This window comes from Capsicum annuum, chromosome 12 (assembly GCF_002878395.1).
Source record: "Capsicum annuum cultivar UCD-10X-F1 chromosome 12, UCD10Xv1.1, whole genome shotgun sequence".
NCBI classification, from domain to species: Eukaryota; Viridiplantae; Streptophyta; class Magnoliopsida; order Solanales; family Solanaceae; genus Capsicum; species Capsicum annuum.
In genome coordinates this window covers 67061073-67068130 of record NC_061122.1, presented here as the reverse complement: position 1 = coordinate 67068130, position 7058 = coordinate 67061073, and positions in this window count along the sequence as shown.

Genomic DNA, 7058 nt, shown 5'->3' with positions numbered 1-7058 from the left:
CCCACTCTGGATGCGTCACAATAGACTACAAAACTGTCTAAACCATCTGGAATAGCTAGAACTGGAGCTGAGTTGAGTCGAGTCTTCAACTCTGGAAAGCTCTTCTCGCATGAATCTGACCACTGAAACTTAATCTTCTTCTGAGTCAATCTGGACATGGGAGATGCAATATAAGAAAATCCCTCAACAAACCGTCGGTAATAGCCAGCCAAACCCAAGAAACTCCTAATATCTGATGGAGATATGGGTTTGGGCCAGTTTCTTAGAGCCTCGGTTTTCTGAGAATCTACTCTAATGCCTTCACCGGAAACAATATGGACAAGGAATGCTAATGATCTTAGCCAAAGTTTGCACTTGCTGAACTTAGCAAATAATTGGTGATCTCTGAGAGTCTGAAGAACAATCCTAAGATAGTCTGCATGATCACGCTCTATGCGAGAATAGACTAGAATATCATCTATAAAGACTATGGAAAACATGTCCAAGTACTGCTTGAACAAACGGTTCATCAAGTCCATAAAAGCTGCAGGGGCATTGGTAAGACCAAATGACATGACTAAAAATTTAAAGTGACCATACCGAGTATGGAAAGTTGTCTTTAGAATGTCACATTCTCTAACTCTGAGCTGATGATAGCCTGAACTGAGGTGTATCTTGGAGAAGTAACTGGCACCCTGAAGTTGGTCGAATAGATCATTAATACTGGGAAAAGGATATCTGTTCTTGACCGTGACCTTGTTGAGTTAACGGTAATAAATACACATCCTGAGAGAATCGTCTTTCTTGAGTATGAATAACGCTGGCGCACCCCATGGGGAAACATTGGGTCTGATGAATCCCTTATCTAAGAGATCTTTCAACTGATCTTTCAGTTCCTTGAGTTCTGCTGGTGCCATTCTGTATGGCAGAATAGAAATAGGTTGAGTATCCGGAAAAAGGTCTATGCTGAAGTCTATTTCTCTTTTGGGAGGAATGCCTGGAAGATCTTCGGGAAAGACATCTGAGTATTCATTAACAATAGGGACTATTTTGAGGCTGGGAGATTCAGAACTGGAATCTTTAACATGCACGAGATAATACACACACCCCTTAGAAATCATTTTCCTTGCCCGAAGGTAGGAAACAAGTTGACCCTTGAACGCTGAAATGCTACCCTTCCACTCTAGGACGGGCTCATTCGGGAACTGAAACTGAACTATCCTATTTCTGCAGTCGACTGTGGAATAGCAGGAATGAAGCCAATCCATGCCAAGAATGACATCAAAATCAGTCATCTCTAACTCTACTAAATTTGCTGACATGGATTTCTGAGATATCATAACCGGACAGTTCCTGTATACCCGCCGGGCTATGATGGTTTTACCCACTGGGGTAGAGACTGAGAAAAGCTCTGCTAGGACTTGTAACACCCATGATGTCAATGACCATCTGGACTTGGTCAATGAACTCCTGAGGATCCTCAATAGACATAAACCCATAGAAAGATGGAGGGTTCATCCAGGTAAAGTCCCGAACCCTAGCTGCTTTGGGATTGGCCGGAATTACTGGTGGCCATTCATTCTGTGCAGCCATGGACTGAGCAAGTATGGTAAATATGACTCTAAACTTCGCATAGGAAACATGTTCGCCCAAAGGATCTTCGGGCTGAGAAGCTGGCTGGTTTCTTCTCTTTGGGGCCATGGTCTGGAATAAGAGAAGAATGGATTAGACTGAGAGTTTAACTTGTGATTATGCTCACTATCATGACATGAATAATGAAGAAAGGGGACTATTCCTAAAACATCTTATAGCCTCCCACACATAAATATGGCGCGCAACACACCCATGTATAAGACTCTACTAGATGCGGCTTTCAGATTTCCTAGGACTCTATTGAACCTTAGGCTCTGATACCAAGTTTATAACACCCCAATTTGCTGAACCGGAATGCACACGATGCTCATGACCCCGAGGGACCACAAGCTAACCCATGACTGCTATCTGTACCTGTATACTACAAATCATGATATAATAATGCAGAAAACATAGAACTGTAAAGCCATAAGGTTCAACTAAATACAATCATGTGGGTGAAAATACCCAAAACAACTCAATCTGAAAACTAAGTCTGAACGTAAATCTGAACGTAAATATGAAATCCTCTAAATTATCTGAATAAGGAGTTGAAGGAACATATATCCAACTAACTCTGTAAAGCTAAACTGAAAAATAAATAAATGTATCAAATCATATTATTCTCGAATTAATAAGGACTCACTGTGTCTCTGCGACTGGAATGCTACCGCTACTGCTGGGCTGGAGCTCGTGTCTCAGAACCTATGGTGTAACATGAAAAGAAAGCACCATAGCGTAAATGTGTCAGTACAACTGGAGTACTGAGTATACGAGGAAGGTAGGCTGAACATAAAGGGTTTCATACATGAACAACACTGACTGACTAATATGAACGTGGGGTGCAAACACACATATATAGAAACTGGGACCGTGAATACGTGATAGCATGAACTGTAAGCTAATACATGGTTTACTAATAACTGTCATGAATGATACTGAAACTGATAATATGGACGACTGTATCTAACAGTCCTGTATATACTAAAATCTGAAGAACGCCCTGAGTTCTTTTATTGAGACTGATACTGAAACTGTGGGAAGTAGTGTTTAACTGACATGACCTATGTATGCCGTTATGGATAAGCTGGGGTCCAATCTCTGCCCCGACTGGAGGGGTGTGAATACCGTGCCACAGGTAAGGACAGCCTGTGAGTGACCCTTATCTGGCGAGTACTCAATGAGAATGATGGGAACCCTAAACTGACAGGTTAAGCCACCTCATCAACCCTAATCTGGTGAGTTAAGATATCTTAACCTACGCTGGCTACGTAGTTCTGGAACACAAGGATGACTACTAAGAATCACACCCTGAACTGGCGGGTGAGTTCCCATCCTTGGGTTCACTCGGTGCTAACCTCTACTCCCATATGGAGGGACTGGACATGAATAACTGACTGAGCATGACTTATTCTTACTGATTTCCGTTAACTGGTGGAATATTACTGATATCTGACAACTGACTAAGATCATGAGGTTTTCCTGAGTCACATGACTGACTGAAGTCTATGAAATCATAGCTTGAGTTCGGACATCGTGAAACATGATATGGCTCTAGGCACATAGCTATAGTTTTTGGGTGCAACTACCCCCAAGAATCGATAGGAGGAAACTAACACACATGACATGACTTGATCACAAGATTTGAGTCCACAATTCACAATATCATAAGTATAGGCTTTCATAATAAGAATGATTCTCAACAAACTATCACATGATCAGGAATGCACACAACATGTATATACTTGCATGGCTTCAATAACATGGTCATTCCATATCGCAACAATATCATGAGCATCTCGTATAACTTCTTCAATTCAAGACAATAGCATGGGGATCACGTTGAACATAAACTTAGAACATGGAATAGTCATTTAGGACTTATTATGTCATAAAAGCATGATTTCTATTCCCTTAGGTATTTTCACAAACACCTTACATGCACATCTTAGGCATAGGTGGATTCATCAAGATTACAAATATTCAACAACCAATTTCATATATTTATACATTAAATACCACCATATCCTAACCATAAACATACAAAGATCCCATCTTAGGCATCATCAAACTCCAACCACATGAACATCAACCACCAACAACTTTAACATCATGATACAAAATTTAGAAGATGGTTCTTGAGCTTTATGGACGAAATGAGTCCATGAATCAACTCACGCATACCTTAGAAGGAAAATTCTTGATGATTGTTGGAGGAATTTCCTTGAAATTGGATCTTCAAGCTTAGTTACGCAACTCTAGTTATTTTTCTATTTTAGTGCTCTTGATGAGTGTTTTTGGCACCTGGAACTGACTTAGGCGGCACCCAAGTGATTTCCTAAGCTAGGTTAGGCGGAGCCTAACCAATCGCCTATGTTTGGTTGGGCGGCACCTAACCAATCGCCTATGCTTACTGTCTCTCACGAAAATGGGCATAACTTTTCGCTCGGGTATTGGATTAAGGCGATATTGGTATCGTTGGAAAGCTAATTAGATTATCTACAATTTGGTGGGTCTAAATCAGCCAAAATACCACATTAACATCGAGTTATACTCTTTCAAATATGACCCTTGCAAAATCAAACACTAAAACTTGATGTATTCAAAAACTCTTAGCTTGTATTATCTTAAGTGACTCATATGAACATGCTTAATGCATCATAAGCTATCCTATCACTAGGATATTCATTGTAAGTCATATACTCAAGTATGAATCACAGGATATTATATTCACTTCCTAGCTTAGAAACATGTGGGGTATTACAAATATACATAAGCATGGTCCACTCCGTAAAAGGGTTATCCTAAATCCCTTATTCACCCACCAACAACCTATTCATCCCCGAGAAAAACACCCCCCTTACGCATATAAAAAATAAAAACACTCTACAGAGAAACACTAAGTCTGGTGAAAAAAAGATCCCTTTAACTCCACTGGAACCATTCGATAAAAAGAAGGAATAGAAACTTGGAAAAGTGACTGAAATAAGACCAATCCCAAACCAACCTCCCTATTAAAAGACACTATGAGGTTCATCAAGAAGACCTCAGGAAATCCATTCACCACTGTAAACGGATGCAAATAAAGACCTTTTGAGTTAGAATCTTTAACCCAGACCAAGTAATAAAGACATCTCTTTGGAGACCAATCTCCAAGTTCTAAGATATGATATGTAACAGCCCAATTTGCTGAACCAGCATGCTACACAATGCTCATGACACCAAAGGACTACAACCTAACCCATGTATGATATCTGTACCTGTATACTACATAAGATAACATAATAATAAAAAAACATGCACTAAAAGGCCATAAGGTTTGATCATGAACATAACTGAATAACGTAACATCTGTGTGGGGTAATAGAATACCCAAAACAAAACTGAAGATACCGAAGTCTGAACATGATAGTCTGTATCTAGTCTGTATCTAGTCTGAATCTAGTCTGAAAGCCTCTACTATCTGAAGAATCTGAATAAGGAGTTGATGGTACATGTCCCTAACTAACTCCAACTAATAAGCTAATCAATGAGATACTAGAAAATCATTATGTCCTCAAAGGATAAGGACTCACTTCTACTCTGACTACTGAATCTAGAATCTACTGCTAATCTGGAATTCGTGTCTCTGAACCTATGGTGTAACATAAAAAGAAAGCACTATAGCGCGAATGCGTCAGTACATATGTACCGAGTATACATGTGAGGTAGGATATATACAAAGGTTCATATGCATAAATAATGCTAACTAACTGTCTAACATGAACATGAGAATACATGCATAAATATGTATCTATAATTGACAACGTAATTTCATAATTTTTGAGCTTGTATACTGATAACATGACATGCTAGTAACTGATATGACTGATAACATGAAGGACTATATCTGAATAATGCTAATAATATGGGTGACTATATCTGAGTATAACTGATAATATGGGTGACTGTAGCTGACAGTTCTGAATCTGATGAAACTATCTGAGTTCCTTTTGTATCTGAGCTGACTGTATCTAACAGTCTTGAAATTTGAAGAACTATCTGAGTTCTATTACTGAGACTGATTGTCTGTATCTGACAGTCCTAATTCTATAACATGAAACTGTGGGAAGTAGTATCTAACCGACATGCCCTAAATGTGCTATAATAGCTGAGCTGGGGTCTAATCTATGCCTGATTAGAAGAGTGTCAATACTGCGCCACTGGTATGGAAAACATATGAGTAACCCTCGTATAATAGGTAACTCTAGCGAGTACGGTGGGAACCCTCACATAACAGGTTAAGCCACCTCATCTACCCTCATATAGCAGGCTACGATATCTCAACCTATGCTGGCTACATAGTTCTAGAATGCAAGGATTGCTTCTAGGAATCACACTCTCGTATAACAGGTGAGTACCCATCCTTGGGTTCACTTGGTGCTAATTCCTACTCCCATCTGAATAGACGCTAAACATGATTTACTAAACTGAACTGAGCATGGACTGAGTTACTAAATTTCCATAGCTGACAGAATACTACTGATATTTGACAACTGACTGAGTCATGAGATCATGGAGATTTTTCCTGAGTCATAAGACTATATGAAGTCTAAGAGTTCATAGCTTGAATGAGAGTATCGTGAAAACATGACATGGCTCTAGGCACACAGCTAATATTTTGAGTACAAGTACCCCCAAGACTCGATGGAAGGAAACTGACATAACATGATTTACTTGAAGACTTGACTATCATTATAATACATACTACCTTCATAGGAGCATTTCATCAAATATATAATAAGCATGATCTTATACATACATGGGGATTTTATGATATCATGCTAGTTAGACAATATTTCTTCATCTAGGCATTTAATCAAACATATGACAGCCATGGTCATCATTATTCAATTCTAATTTCATCATTCAAAGGTTTAAATCTTAGGGTTGCATTAATCTACAGCTATAGTAATTAAACCCACACAGAAACTATCAACAATCATGGAGTAGAATCCAATTTCACATCTATCAAACATGAACATGAGCATCCAAAACATGAAAACATATAAAAAATCCATAACTTGGATTTAGAAAAGGGATTCTTGAACTTCATAGACGAAAGGAGTTTATGAATGAACACTATGCATACCTTAGATCATGATTTCGTAAAGGTTGATGGTGAAACCTTCTTGAAATTGGACCTTCTATGAAAACCCTTGCCTGAGTTCTTGAGAGTATTTGAGAAAAACATCAATAGTTTAGATGAATAAGGGCTAAATCCCATGTTTAGAAGCTTATAGGGGGGGAGGGAATTGACCCTTTTAATCCTGGACACATCATTAAGTTTTTAGTGAAATTTCCCGAGTTGGGCCCTTGGCGCGACGCAACATTATCACACCGTGTCACTGGAAATTGATAATTGGGAAACCGCACGGTGGTGCGACGCGGAGCTATCACATTACCAC